At 31.1% G+C, this 16,811-nt stretch overlaps 1 protein-coding gene and 1 long non-coding RNA gene across 17 annotated transcripts in view; both read right to left on the reverse strand.

Annotated features, from left to right (window-relative positions):
• The window catches only part of LOC126883236 (zinc finger protein 83-like), a 139,782-nt gene that overhangs the window by 33,036 nt on the left and 89,935 nt on the right, over nucleotides 1-16,811 (reverse strand). The window lies entirely within an intron of this gene.
• Nucleotides 2,152-13,930, reverse strand: LOC126883241 (uncharacterized). The gene is made up of 3 exons (XR_007697584.1): nucleotides 13,406-13,930; nucleotides 8,949-10,567; nucleotides 2,152-6,105 (listed from the first exon to the last, which is right to left on the reverse strand). It is a non-coding gene; the product is annotated as an uncharacterized LOC126883241 (long non-coding RNA).

Here is a 16,811-nt window from a genome sequence, read left to right on the forward strand (position 1 = left end):
CACTGACGATCTGCATATTAGTACAACCGTTCTTACAATCTAAGTGTCTAGTCTGTTGAAACCGTTTTAGTAGACTTTCAAAAGTTTCTCTTTTTAGTTGTCGTCTATCAGGGAATTGTTGATGATAAATTTTTATATCAAGTAGCTCATTTTTGTTATACTCTTCTAGCACAAAGCCATTTTAATCAGTTCCTCATTAGAAAAATTAATATTAGTAATGGTAACAAATCAACTGGAACTATATAAATAGTATAATATCAAATGTTTAAGCAAATTTTGTGTCATAGCCAACTTGGGAGAATTTTGTATGTTTGATTAATATTTTAAGCACCAACAACCTTATATAACTACGAATGTATTTGGATATCTCATCCAATATTAATAAATTAAGGATCAGGCTAGATTATGTATTTTTTTTTCGAAAAATTATTTTTTGATTGGATATTTTCACGGTCACCTAATAAAATTTCACGTAATTTTTGTTGCAATTAATGTTTGGCTTAAAGAATCCCGAATAACTTACAAATTAAAGCACTTAGCTATAGGGAATGCTTAAGAAATAAAAAAGTACCATAAAATATCATTTCATTACAATACTTAAATACAGGGTGTTCCATTTAAGAAATCTCAGAAAATACTTATTCCGAGTTTCGACCCACCCTGTATACTAAAATTAAACATTTCGCTATACTGTTAATGATTAACAGTAGTAGACTATATTAAAAATCGTTTGAATATAAATAGAAAATTTGATGTCAAATCACTACAATTCTACATTGTGTAGATGTGGCTACGAAATTAACAAAAGAACGTAATTGACTTTTAAACTACCTCGTATAATATTACAAAACCATATATTTTAAGAAAGGAAACATTGAGGAGAATGCAAAAATGTAAAAATATACAGGGTGTTCCATTTTAAAAAACATAAGTTTGTGTCACCCTGTCAATACGCACGCCCCTGTATATTTGAAAATATTTTTAAATTATGGTAGTATGTGTGCCCCAACTTTTACCTAAATAACTTTTTTTCGTATCTCTTACGACAAACGAGTAATTGGACTTTGTCACACTAATGCCCCACCCTGTGGGTACTTCGTATTGTTTTTATTTCAACCGTTTTAATCACTTGAAACGTTCTATTTGTATCTGGTCTTTTTTCAGCCGCATGTTATATAATAGGTCTTATGGTTGTTTTATATATTTTGACTTTGATTTCAGTATTTAGATATTTGTTCTTCCATACGATTTCTTTCAGGCATCCCGAGATTTTAGCTGCTTTCATTGTTTGTTCTCTAACCTCAGTTGAGAGATTTCCATAGCTTGTTATTTCCGCACCCAAGATATTTCAAGTGGTTCACAGTTTTCCAGTCAATTTCCAATTTGCATCATATCGGCTCTTTGGAAATTACTAGACACTTCTAGTCTTCTCGGTGTTGATGAGCACATTTAGTTCTTTAGCTTTAGTATTAAATGCATGTAGTAGCCTTTGGAGATTGTCTTCAGAATCGGCGACAAGGACAGCATCGTCAGCGTAGCAACCGACTCTAAAGAATGTGTTACCCATCTTAAAGGCAGCTTTTCTGAGAAGATTTTTATTAAACTAAATATGAAAGGGATCAGTGAATCGCCTTGACGGATTCCTGTGTTTATAACTATGTATTCTGTTGTCAAATGTCTTACTCTTATTTTTGTTTTACATCGTTTGTTAATATCAATTACAATTTATTTGTAAAGATAATATTTTTATCGCCAACCGTCACTAAAGTCATTCATTATTGTACTCATTTGCGGCAGTAAAGTAACACTTTATTGTACTAAAAGAAGAATTTTACTTTACCTGCCGCGATTAATCGAGACTGACTGTAAGTGGTCGATGGCAGTAATCGATTATAGGCCTTGGGCCCGCATATACAATTATTATTTATGACCACACCGTTGAAACTTTTTGTACTTGTTATTTGGGAGGAGTCGGACAAATTTTGAGCTTGGCGCATTATGGTAGTGGGGCGTTTGTCTGTCAAGCGGTGACGAAGTTGTCAATTTTATGCAAGAAAAAAATTTATTACCACATTGGTCATTCTATTTTAATCAATGGATTTTATCATATAAACAACGAAAACAATTTTGTCGGACAAAAATATTGGGGCATATGACGCGTCGGACACGCTAAATATGTCAAATTTATGAAAATAATAAATTTATTACCACATCGGTAATTTTAACGGTATCTATCATAAAACCTTTTTACAATAATGTGGTAACCTTGTCGGACAATTTTCACGGGGCATATGCGCAGTCGGACGCGCCGAAGATGTCAATTTCCTGAAAATTTTTTATTTATTACCACAGATGTCATTTTTATTTTGTACTGTTCTTTTACATGTGTAATGCATATTGGATCACTTGTCGGACAAAAATAATGGGGCGTTTTGGTACAATTAAAAGAAGAAGTAATTTTTATGCATACAGGGTGTTTGGTAAAGAATGGGCCATAGCTTAACCTCAGGTTCCTGAGGTTAAAATAGGCCGATTTAAGCTAACTTACCTTAGTACAAAGTTTATAATAGCCGAGATACAGGGTGTCAAAGTTAAACTTTTTTTTTATTTATTATTTAATATTTCCTGATAGGTATGAGATAACAACATGAAATTTTATATTTGGGGGTTTCTTGGGTCGAGAAATCTAAATTCCTTACCAAAAATTATGCATTGCCCAGAGGGCGCCACATATGCCTTTCAGCACTCATTTATTACGTTCAATTTTTTTTATCCCTCACTCTGTATAATTTTGACATTAAAATTTTTATTTTCCTATTAGTTTTACTTAAAAAAGGTATACTTCTTTCATCTTCCTAAACTCAACCGTTTTCGAGATAAACGCATTTTAAATATGCGATACACCATCATTTTTAGCATAATATCATTAAAGTTACACCCGAAAAATAACTTAAAATTTATGAAAATAATAAATTTATTACCACATGGATAATTTTAACGGTATCTACCATAAAACCTTTTTACAATAATGTGGTAACCTTGTCGGACAATTTTCACGGGGCATATGCGCAGTCGGACGCGCCGAAAATGTCAATTTCCTGAAATTTTTTTATTTATTACCACAGATGTTATTTTTATTTTGTACTGTTTTTTTACATGTGTAATGCATATTGGATCACTTGTCGGACAAAAATAATGGGGCGTTTTGGTACAATTTAAAAAAAATTAATTTTTATACATTTTTGACTTCATATTAAATTACGTATTTTTCGGCTCATATTACCCGTATGCGCGCCAATGGTGAATATTAAATTCTTAACTGTAGTTAAAAAATGTGCAATAACTACCTCTTAAAACCCACCAAATTTCATTTGCATATCTCAACTGGTTTTAAAGCAATAAATAAATCGTCAGTTTGTCAGAAAAACTTCAACACCCCCTATCTCGGAAACGATGCATTTGTGGACATACGTTTTTCTCGTAAAGCAAACTGACTTTATTTTGTCATGCACAATTACTCCTTAAAGTTTGCCATTTAAAAACACACTTTGTCTATGAAAAACATGGCTAGTTATTAAAGTCCTTAACTTTTTTATTATCCAACATAAACGAATGAATGAAAAAACTGAATGTTGAGAAGGAATGAGGCTATAGTTAGGTTTTAATTTTAGTATTTTATAGATGCTAGAATATTCCACGGGGTGATGCGAACTTTGAGAAAAAACATTTTTCCCTTTTTAAATAGAAATTGAATAAAATTTCTGAGATCGGTAACTTTTGAATGGTATATACAATTTTCAAAATTACAATGGGATAAAACAGGGAGATTCCCTGAGTCCTCTGTTGTTCAACCTGATCATGGACGAAATAATAAAAAAAGTAAGAACAAAAAAAGAATACCAAATGGGAGAAAAACCACTTAAAATAATCTGCTATGCAGACGACGCAATACTAATCTCTCAAAGTGAAGATGATTTACAACGTATGCTGCACGAATTTAATATAACCGCTAGAAAATTTAACATGTAAATTTCCCTAAAAAAGACTAAATGCATCGTTATAACAGCAGATCTAATAAGGTGTAAATTAGAGCTGGAGGGTCAAATAATAGAACAAGTCATGGAGTTTAAATATCTAGGCATCACACTATGCAGCTACGGAAAGCTCGAAACAAAAGTGGAAGATCAGGTGAATAAAGCAAACAGAGCCGCAGGTTGCCTGAATGAAACAATATAGAGAAATAAAAACATCAGAAAAGAAGTGAAAGGCAGAATTTACAAAAGAGTCATCAGACCAATAATGACATACGCGGCAGAAACACAACCTGATACAGAAAGGACAAAAAGAATGCTATAGAAACAGCAGAGATGAAAACATTGCGAAAAATCGATGGTAAGACGCTGTGGGATAGAGCTAGAAGTGCAGATATATGAAGGAGATGCAAGGTGGACAACATTAATAACTGGGTGAAACAGAGGTGTAACCAGGATGATCCTAAGGGGGAGTTACGTCTACTTGAAGGTCTCTGGGGGTATGGAATAATAATTGTGTTAAGCGTATAGAGCTCAAAGTACATCCAAAAGGGGGGTTATAACCCCCAAAACCACCCCCTGGTTACGCCTATGGGGTGAAAAGCAGAAGAGTAGAATGGAACGACCACATAAGCCGAATGACAACAAATAGAGTAGTAAGGACGGTCAGAGAAGGTTCCCCAATAGGAAGACGATCAGTGGGAAGACCACGAAAAAGGTGGAATGACAACTTACTGGAGGCACATTGAAAAACAGACAGAGTAATGTCTATATAAAAGTAAGAAGAAGAAGAAGAAGAAGAAGAAGAGAAGAATTTTCAAAATTAACCATGCTTTGGAAAGGTAATGTTCAGTAATATTTTTGGGGACGAGAACGAAAAACAGACACTAAATGGGACGTAAAATCCACACCCTTGGACCAAAATGGATGGTTGACATATATCTCTTTTCCTATATTTTAAGATTGGATTTGGCCCAATTTTTTCAATTCAGTCACATTTAGAAAATCGAAAATTTCTTGTATAATATAGTGTCGCATGTACGGGAACAGCCGTTCTCTGGGATATAAAAAAATAATAAGCATCAAGGAGACCAAAGCGAACTGTAAACAATTTTTCTCGGTTAGATCTACATAGATCAAACTGAAAATTTGTAGAAATACACCTTATAATAATTATAAGGACGTAACGTAGAGAACATTCCTTCTTCTTCTTCTTTCTCATAATCCTTAGTGCCCTTCAGGGCGTCGGATGTCGGGTTCTGCCTTGTAGAGAACATTCTAAAATTTTTAAAAAAAATTCCGAAATTTTCCCTCTTGTCGGAAAATCTTTTTGGAAAATTTTGTGTACAATTCTTTGTCATGCCCTTTTAAGTGTAGTACTTAGCGTGTGTACCAATTTTTAGCTAAATCGATTCAAAAGTAACCGAGAAACACTGTTTTAAATTTTTTTTTTGATAATACCTCTTCGTCGATAGCCTAAAAGAATTAAGATTTCTGTTAGTTTGCCCCAACATTTTTGTCAGACAACTATATTTTTTGTTTAAGAATATAATTACTTGTAACCTACTACTTTTGTCGGAAAAATGGTTGTAAAGATAAGGGATGCACGAACCCAGCATAATTTGAAAGTATACTTTACTAATAAAAATAAATTTTTTGTCCGACTGTCGAGTTGCCCCAATATTTTTGTCCGACACTTTGATTTGTTGATTAAGAATATAATTACTTATAACCTACTAATGTTGTCGGAAAAGTGGTTTTAAAGGTAAGGGTTGCACGAACCCAGTAAGGTTTAAAAGACAGTTTATTAATAAAAATTAAATTTTTTGTCCGACTTTGGATTTGACCCAATATTTTTGTCGGACACTTAGATTTTTTGATTTGGAATATAACTACTTATAACTTGATACTTGTGTCGGAAATTTTTTTTATTTCGACAAAAAAAAACTACAGAACGATGTTTGTCGTTGTTCAAGGAGTATGTACACAAATTATCAGATCACAATTTTTCTAAAATTTTCCCTCTTGTCGGAAAATTTTTTAAGATAATTTTGGGTTCCGATCTACGTCATACCTTTTAAATGCTTTACTTAGTGTGTGTACCAATTTTCAGCTAAATCGATTCAAAAGTAACCGAGAAACACTGTTTTAAATTTTTTTTTTGATAATACCTCCTCGTCGATAGCCTAAAAGAATTAAGTTTTCTGTTCGTTTGCCCCAACATTTTTGTCAGACAATTATATTTTTTGTTTAAGAATATAATTACTTGTAACCTACTACTTTTGTCTGAAATATGGTTGTAAAGATAAGGGATGCACGAACCCAGCATAATTTGAAAGTATATTTTACTAATAAAAATAAATTTTTTGTCCGACTGTCGAGTTGCCCCAATATTTTTGTCCGACACTTCGATTTTTTGATTAAGAATATAATTACTTATAACCTACTAATGTTGTCGGAAAAATGGTTTTAAAGGTAAGGGTTGCACGAACCCAATAAGGTTTAAAAGACAGTTTATTAATAAAAATTAAATTTTTTGTCCGACTTTGGATTTGACCCAATATTTTTGTCGGACACTTAGATTTTTTGATTTGCAATATAACTACTTATAACCTGATACTTGTGTCGGAAATTTTTTTTTATTTCGAGAAAAAAAACTACAGAACGATGTTTGTCGTTGTTCAAGGAGTATGTACACAAATTATCAGATCACAATTTTCCTAAAATTTTCCCTCTTGTCGGAAAATTTTTTAAGAAAATTTTGGGTTCCGATCTACGTCATACCCTTTTAAATGCTTTACTTAGTGTATGTATAAATTTTCAGCTAAATCGATCAAAAGTAACCGAGAAACACTGTTTTAAATTTTTTTTTTTTTTTGATAATACCTCCTCGTCGATAGCCTAAAAGAATTAAGTTTTCTGTTCGTTTGCCCCAACATTTTTGTCAGACAATTACATTTTTTGTTTAAGAATATAATTACTTGTAACCTACTACTTTTGTCGGAAAAATGATTGTAAAGATAAGGGATGCACGAACCCAGCATAATTTGAAAGCATACTTTACTAATAAAAATAAATTTTTTGTCCGACTGTCGAGTTGCCCCAATATTTTTGTCCGACACTTTGATTTTTTGATTAAGAATATAATTACTTATAACCTACTAATGTTGTCGGAAAAATGGTTTTAAAGGTAAGGGTTGCACGAGCCCAGTAAGGTTTAAAAGACAGTTTATTAATAAAAATTAAATTTTTTGTCCGACTTTGGATTTGACCCAATATTTTTGTCGGACACTTAGATTTTTTGATTTGGAATATAACTACTTATAACCTGATACTTGTGTCGGAATTTTTTTTTATTTCGAGAAAAAAAAACTACAGAACGATGTTTGTCGTTGTTCAAGGAGTATGTACACAAATTATCAGATCACAATTTTTCTAAAATTTTCCCTCTTGTCGGAAAATTTTTTAAGAAAATTTTGGGTTCCGATCGACGTCATACCCTTTTAAATGCTTTACTTAGTGTGTGTACCAATTTTCAGCTAAATCGATCAAAAGTAACCGAGAAACACTGTTTTAAAATTTTTTTTTGATAATACCTCCTCGTCGATAGCCTAAAAGAATTAAGTTTTCTGTTCGTTTGCCCCAACATTTTTGTCAGACAATTATATTTTTTGTTTAAGAATATAATTACTTGTAACCTACTACTTTTGTCGGAAAAATGATTGTAAAAATAAGGGATGCACGAACCCAGCATAATTTGAAAGTATACTTTACTAATAAAAATAAATTTTTTGTCCGACTGTCGAGTTGCCCCAATATTTTTGTCCGACACTTTGATTTTTTGATTAAGAATATAATTACTTATAACCTACTAATGTTGTCGGAAAAATGGTTTTAAAGGTAAGGGTTGCACGAGCCCAGTAAGGTTTAAAAGACAGTTTATTAATAAAAATTAAATTTTTTGTCCGACTTTGGATTTGACCCAATATTTTTGTCGGACACTTAGATTTTTTGATTTGGAATATAACTACTTATAACCTGATACTTGTGTCGGAATTTTTTTTTATTTCGAGAAAAAAAAACTACAGAACGATGTTTGTCGTTGTTCAAGGAGTATGTACACAAATTATCAGATCACAATTTTTCTAAAATTTTCCCTCTTGTCGGAAAATTTTTTAAGAAAATTTTGGGTTCCGATCTACGTCATACCCTTTTAAATGCTTTACTTAGTGTGTGTAATAATTTTCAGCTAAATCGATTCAAAAGTAACCGAGAAACACTGTTTTAAAATTTTTTTTTGATAATACCTCCTCGTCGATAGCCTAAAAGAATTAAGTTTTCTGTTCGTTTGCCCCAACATTTTTGTCAGACAATTATATTTTTTGTTTAAGAATATAATTACTTGTAACCTACTACTTTTGTCGGAAAAATGGTTGTAAAGATAAGGGATGCACGAACCCAGCATAATTTGAAAGTATACTTTACTAATAAAAATAAATTTTTTGTCCGACTGTCGAGTTGCCCCAATATTTTTGTCCGAGACTTTGATTTTTTGATTAAGAATATAATTACTTATAACCTACTAATGTTGTCGGAAAAATGGTTTTAAAGGTAAGGGTTGCACGAACCGAGTAAAGTTTAAAAGACAGTTTATTAATAAAAATTAAATTTTTTGTCCGACTTTGGATTTGACTTAATATTTTTGTCGGACACTTAGATTTTTTGATTTGGAATATAACTACTTATAACCTGATACTTGTGTCGGAAATTTTTTTTTATTTCGAGAAAAAAAACTACAGAACGATGTTTGTTGTTCAAGGAGTATGTACACAAATTATCAGATCACAATTTTTCTAAAATTTTCCCTCTTGTCGGAAAATTTTTTAAGAAAATTTTGGGTTCCGATCTACGTCATACCCTTTTAAATGCTTTACTTAGTGTGTGTACCAATTTTCAGCTAAATCGATTCAAAAGTAACCGAGAAACACTGTTTTAAAATTTTTTTTGATAATACCTCCTCGTCGATAGCCTAAAAGAATTAAGTTTTCTGTTCGTTTGCCCCAACATTTTTGTCAGACAATTATATTTTTTGTTTAAGAATATAATTACTTGTAACCTACTACTTTTGTCGGAAAAATGGTTGTAAAGATAAGGGATGCACGAAGCCAGCATAATTTGAAAGTATACTTTACTAATAAAAATAAATTTTTTGTCCGACTGTCGAGTTGCCCCAATGTTTTTGTCCGACACTTTGATTTTTTGATTAAGAATATAATTACTTATATCCTACTAATGTTGTCGGAAAAATGGTTTTAAAGGTAAGGGTTGCACGAACCCAGTGGGGTTAAAAGACAGTTTATTAATAAAAATTAAATTTTTTGTCCGACTTTGGATTTGACCCAATATTTTTGTCGGACACTTAGATTTTTTGATTTGGAATATCACTACTTATAACCTGATACTTGTGTCGGAATTTTTTTTTTATTTCGAGAAAAAAAACTACAGAACGATGTTTGTAGTTGTTCAAGGAGTATGTACACAAATTATCAGATCACAATTTTTCTAAAATTTTCCCTCTTGTCGGAAAATTTTTTAAGAAAATTTTGGGTTCCGATCTACGTCATACCCTTTTAAATGCTTTACTTAGCGTGTGTACCAATTTTCAGCTAAATCGATTCAAAAGTAACCGAGAAACACTGTTTTAAAATTTTTTTTTGATAATACCTCCTCGTCGATAGCCTAAAAGAATTAAGTTTTGTGTTAGTTTGCCCCAACATTTTTGTCAGACAACTATATTTTTTGTTTAAGAATATAATTACTTGTAACCTACTACTTTTGTCGGAAAAATGGTTGTAAAGATAAGGGATGCACGAACCCAGCATAATTTGAAAGCATACTTTACTAATAAAAATAAATTTTTTGTCCGACTGTCGAGTTGCCCCAATATTTTTGTCCGACACTTTGATTTTTTGATTAAGAATATAATTACTTATAACCTACTAATGTTGTCGGAAAAATGGTTTTAAAGGTAAGGGTTGCACGAGCCCAGTAAGGTTTAAAAGACAGTTTATTAATAAAAATTAAATTTTTTGTCCGACTTTGGATTTGACCCAATATTTTTGTCGGACACTTAGATTTTTTGATTTGGAATATAACTACTTATAACCTGATACTTGTGTCGGAATTTTTTTTTATTTCGAGAAAAAAAAACTACAGAACGATGTTTGTCGTTGTTCAAGGAGTATGTACACAAATTATCAGATCACAATTTTTCTAAAATTTTCCCTCTTGTCGGAAAATTTTTTAAGAAAATTTTGGGTTCCGATCGACGTCATACCCTTTTAAATGCTTTACTTAGTGTGTGTACCAATTTTCAGCTAAATCGATCAAAAGTAACCGAGAAACACTGTTTTAAAATTTTTTTTTGATAATACCTCCTCGTCGATAGCCTAAAAGAATTAAGTTTTCTGTTCGTTTGCCCCAACATTTTTGTCAGACAATTATATTTTTTGTTTAAGAATATAATTACTTGTAACCTACTACTTTTGTCGGAAAAATGATTGTAAAAATAAGGGATGCACGAACCCAGCATAATTTGAAAGTATACTTTACTAATAAAAATAAATTTTTTGTCCGACTGTCGAGTTGCCCCAATATTTTTGTCCGACACTTTGATTTTTTGATTAAGAATATAATTACTTATAACCTACTAATGTTGTCGGAAAAATGGTTTTAAAGGTAAGGGTTGCACGAGCCCAGTAAGGTTTAAAAGACAGTTTATTAATAAAAATTAAATTTTTTGTCCGACTTTGGATTTGACCCAATATTTTTGTCGGACACTTAGATTTTTTGATTTGGAATATAACTACTTATAACCTGATACTTGTGTCGGAATTTTTTTTTATTTCGAGAAAAAAAAACTACAGAACGATGTTTGTCGTTGTTCAAGGAGTATGTACACAAATTATCAGATCACAATTTTTCTAAAATTTTCCCTCTTGTCGGAAAATTTTTTAAGAAAATTTTGGGTTCCGATCTACGTCATACCCTTTTAAATGCTTTACTTAGTGTGTGTAATAATTTTCAGCTAAATCGATTCAAAAGTAACCGAGAAACACTGTTTTAAAATTTTTTTTTGATAATACCTCCTCGTCGATAGCCTAAAAGAATTAAGTTTTCTGTTCGTTTGCCCCAACATTTTTGTCAGACAATTATATTTTTTGTTTAAGAATATAATTACTTGTAACCTACTACTTTTGTCGGAAAAATGGTTGTAAAGATAAGGGATGCACGAACCCAGCATAATTTGAAAGTATACTTTACTAATAAAAATAAAATTTTTGTCCGACTGTCGAGTTGCCCCAATATTTTTGTCCGAGACTTTGATTTTTTGATTAAGAATATAATTACTTATAACCTACTAATGTTGTCGGAAAAATGGTTTTAAAGGTAAGGGTTGCACGAACCCAGTAAAGTTTAAAAGACAGTTTATTAATAAAAATTAAATTTTTTGTCCGACTTTGGATTTGACTTAATATTTTTGTCGGACACTTAGATTTTTTGATTTGGAATATAACTACTTATAACCTGATACTTGTGTCGGAAATTTTTTTTTATTTCGAGAAAAAAAACTACAGAACGATGTTTGTTGTTCAAGGAGTATGTACACAAATTATCAGATCACAATTTTTCTAAAATTTTCCCTCTTGTCGGAAAATTTTTTAAGAAAATTTTGGGTTCCGATCTACGTCATACCCTTTTAAATGCTTTACTTAGTGTGTGTACCAATTTTCAGCTAAATCGATTCAAAAGTAACCGAGAAACACTGTTTTAAAATTTTTTTTGATAATACCTCCTCGTCGATAGCCTAAAAGAATTAAGTTTTCTGTTCGTTTGCCCCAACATTTTTGTCAGACAATTATATTTTTTGTTTAAGAATATAATTACTTGTAACCTACTACTTTTGTCGGAAAAATGGTTGTAAAGATAAGGGATGCACGAAGCCAGCATAATTTGAAAGTATACTTTACTAATAAAAATAAATTTTTTGTCCGACTGTCGAGTTGCCCCAATGTTTTTGTCCGACACTTTGATTTTTTGATTAAGAATATAATTACTTATATCCTACTAATGTTGTCGGAAAAATGGTTTTAAAGGTAAGGGTTGCACGAACCCAGTGGGGTTAAAAGACAGTTTATTAATAAAAATTAAATTTTTTGTCCGACTTTGGATTTGACCCAATATTTTTGTCGGGCACTTAGATTTTTTGATTTGGAATATCACTACTTATAACCTGATACTTGTGTCGGAATTTTTTTTTTTATTTCGAGAAAAAAAACTACAGAACGATGTTTGTAGTTGTTCAAGGAGTATGTACACAAATTATCAGATCACAATTTTTCTAAAATTTTCCCTCTTGTCGGAAAATTTTTTAAGAAAATTTTGGGTTCCGATCTACGTCATACCCTTTTAAATGCTTTACTTAGCGTGTGTACCAATTTTCAGCTAAATCGATTCAAAAGTAACCGAGAAACACTGTTTTAAAATTTTTTTTTGATAATACCTCCTCGTCGATAGCCTAAAAGAATTAAGTTTTGTGTTAGTTTGCCCCAACATTTTTGTCAGACAACTATATTTTTTGTTTAAGAATATAATTACTTGTAACCTACTACTTTTGTCGGAAAAATGGTTGTAAAGATAAGGGATGCACGAACCCAGCATAATTTGAAAGTATACTTTACTAATAAAAATAAATTTTTTGTCCGACTGTCGAGTTGCCCCAATATTTTTGTCCGACACTTTGATTTTTTGATTAAGAATATAATTACTTATAACCTACTAATGTTGTCGGAAAAATGGTTTTAAAGGTAAGGGTTGCACGAGCCCAGTAAGGTTTAAAAGACAGTTTATTAATAAAAATTAAATTTTTTGTCCGACTTTGGATTTGACCCAATATTTTTGTCGGACACTTAGATTTTTTGATTTGGAATATAACTACTTATAACTTGATACTTGTGTCGGAAATTTTTTTTATTTCGACAAAAAAAACTACAGAACGATGTTTGTCGTTGTTCAAGGAGTATGTACACAAATTATCAGATCACAATTTTTCTAAAATTTTCCCTCTTGTCGGAAAATTTTTTAAGATAATTTTGGGTTCCGATCTACGTCATACCTTTTAAATGCTTTACTTAGTGTGTGTACCAATTTTCAGCTAAATCGATTCAAAAGTAACCGAGAAACACTGTTTTAAATTTTTTTTTTGATAATACCTCCTCGTCGATAGCCTAAAAGAATTAAGTTTTCTGTTCGTTTGCCCCAACATTTTTGTCAGACAATTATATTTTTTGTTTGAGAATATAATTACTTGTAACCTACTACTTTTGTCTGAAATATGGTTGTAAAGATAAGGGATGCACGAACCCAGCATAATTTGAAAGTATATTTTACTAATAAAAATAAATTTTTTGTCCGACTGTCGAGTTGCCCCAATATTTTTGTCCGACACTTCGATTTTTTGATTAAGAATATAATTACTTATAACCTACTAATGTTGTCGGAAAAATGGTTTTAAAGGTAAGGGTTGCACGAACCCAATAAGGTTTAAAAGACAGTTTATTAATAAAAATTAAATTTTTTGTCCGACTTTGGATTTGACCCAATATTTTTGTCGGACACTTAGATTTTTTGATTTGCAATATAACTACTTATAACCTGATACTTGTGTCGGAAATTTTTTTTTATTTCGAGAAAAAAAACTACAGAACGATGTTTGTCGTTGTTCAAGGAGTATGTACACAAATTATCAGATCACAATTTTCCTAAAATTTTCCCTCTTGTCGGAAAATTTTTTAAGAAAATTTTGGGTTCCGATCTACGTCATACCCTTTTAAATGCTTTACTTAGTGTATGTATAAATTTTCAGCTAAATCGATCAAAAGTAACCGAGAAACACTGTTTTAAATTTTTTTTTTTTTTGATAATACCTCCTCGTCGATAGCCTAAAAGAATTAAGTTTTCTGTTCGTTTGCCCCAACATTTTTGTCAGACAATTACATTTTTTGTTTAAGAATATAATTACTTGTAACCTACTACTTTTGTCGGAAAAATGATTGTAAAGATAAGGGATGCACGAACCCAGCATAATTTGAAAGCATACTTTACTAATAAAAATAAATTTTTTGTCCGACTGTCGAGTTGCCCCAATATTTTTGTCCGACACTTTGATTTTTTGATTAAGAATATAATTACTTATAACCTACTAATGTTGTCGGAAAAATGGTTTTAAAGGTAAGGGTTGCACGAGCCCAGTAAGGTTTAAAAGACAGTTTATTAATAAAAATTAAATTTTTTGTCCGACTTTGGATTTGACCCAATATTTTTGTCGGACACTTAGATTTTTTGATTTGGAATATAACTACTTATAACCTGATACTTGTGTCGGAATTTTTTTTTATTTCGAGAAAAAAAAACTACAGAACGATGTTTGTCGTTGTTCAAGGAGTATGTACACAAATTATCAGATCACAATTTTTCTAAAATTTTCCCTCTTGTCGGAAAATTTTTTAAGAAAATTTTGGGTTCCGATCGACGTCATACCCTTTTAAATGCTTTACTTAGTGTGTGTACCAATTTTCAGCTAAATCGATCAAAAGTAACCGAGAAACACTGTTTTAAAATTTTTTTTTGATAATACCTCCTCGTCGATAGCCTAAAAGAATTAAGTTTTCTGTTCGTTTGCCCCAACATTTTTGTCAGACAATTATATTTTTTGTTTAAGAATATAATTACTTGTAACCTACTACTTTTGTCGGAAAAATGATTGTAAAAATAAGGGATGCACGAACCCAGCATAATTTGAAAGTATACTTTACTAATAAAAATAAATTTTTTGTCCGACTGTCGAGTTGCCCCAATATTTTTGTCCGACACTTTGATTTTTTGATTAAGAATATAATTACTTATAACCTACTAATGTTGTCGGAAAAATGGTTTTAAAGGTAAGGGTTGCACGAGCCCAGTAAGGTTTAAAAGACAGTTTATTAATAAAAATTAAATTTTTTGTCCGACTTTGGATTTGACCCAATATTTTTGTCGGACACTTAGATTTTTTGATTTGGAATATAACTACTTATAACCTGATACTTGTGTCGGAATTTTTTTTTATTTCGAGAAAAAAAAACTACAGAACGATGTTTGTCGTTGTTCAAGGAGTATGTACACAAATTATCAGATCACAATTTTTCTAAAATTTTCCCTCTTGTCGGAAAATTTTTTAAGAAAATTTTGGGTTCCGATCTACGTCATACCCTTTTAAATGCTTTACTTAGTGTGTGTAATAATTTTCAGCTAAATCGATTCAAAAGTAACCGAGAAACACTGTTTTAAAATTTTTTTTTGATAATACCTCCTCGTCGATAGCCTAAAAGAATTAAGTTTTCTGTTCGTTTGCCCCAACATTTTTGTCAGACAATTATATTTTTTGTTTAAGAATATAATTACTTGTAACCTACTACTTTTGTCGGAAAAATGGTTGTAAAGATAAGGGATGCACGAACCCAGCATAATTTGAAAGTATACTTTACTAATAAAAATAAATTTTTTGTCCGACTGTCGAGTTGCCCCAATATTTTTGTCCGAGACTTTGATTTTTTGATTAAGAATATAATTACTTATAACCTACTAATGTTGTCGGAAAAATGGTTTTAAAGGTAAGGGTTGCACGAACCCAGTAAAGTTTAAAAGACAGTTTATTAATAAAAATTAAATTTTTTGTCCGACTTTGGATTTGACTTAATATTTTTGTCGGACACTTAGATTTTTTGATTTGGAATATAACTACTTATAACCTGATACTTGTGTCGGAAATTTTTTTTTATTTCGAGAAAAAAAACTACAGAACGATGTTTGTTGTTCAAGGAGTATGTACACAAATTATCAGATCACAATTTTTCTAAAATTTTCCCTCTTGTCGGAAAATTTTTTAAGAAAATTTTGGGTTCCGATCTACGTCATACCCTTTTAAATGCTTTACTTAGTGTGTGTACCAATTTTCAGCTAAATCGATTCAAAAGTAACCGAGAAACACTGTTTTAAAATTTTTTTTTGATAATACCTCCTCGTCGATAGCCTAAAAGAATTAAGTTTTCTGTTCGTTTGCCCCAACATTTTTGTCAGACAATTATATTTTTTGTTTAAGAATATAATTACTTGTAACCTACTACTTTTGTCGGAAAAATGGTTGTAAAGATAAGGGATGCACGAAGCCAGCATAATTTGAAAGTATACTTTACTAATAAAAATAAATTTTTTGTCCGACTGTCGAGTTGCCCCAATGTTTTTGTCCGACACTTTGATTTTTTGATTAAGAATATAATTACTTATATCCTACTAATGTTGTCGGAAAAATGGTTTTAAAGGTAAGGGTTGCACGAACCCAGTGGGGTTAAAAGACAGTTTATTAATAAAAATTAAATTTTTTGTCCGACTTTGGATTTGACCCAATATTTTTGTCGGGCACTTAGATTTTTTGATTTGGAATATCACTACTTATAACCTGATACTTGTGTCGGAATTTTTTTTTTTATTTCGAGAAAAAAAACTACAGAACGATGTTTGTAGTTGTTCAAGGAGTATGTACACAAATTATCAGATCACAATTTTTCTAAAATTTTCCCTCTTGTCGGAAAATTTTTTAAGAAAATTTTGGGTTCCGATCTACGTCATACCCTTTTAAATGCTTTACTTAGCGTGTGTACCAATTTTCAGCTAAATCGATTC

The sequence above is a fragment of the Diabrotica virgifera genome, chromosome 4, assembly GCF_917563875.1.
Source record: "Diabrotica virgifera virgifera chromosome 4, PGI_DIABVI_V3a".
NCBI lineage: Eukaryota > Metazoa > Arthropoda > Insecta > Coleoptera > Chrysomelidae > Diabrotica > Diabrotica virgifera.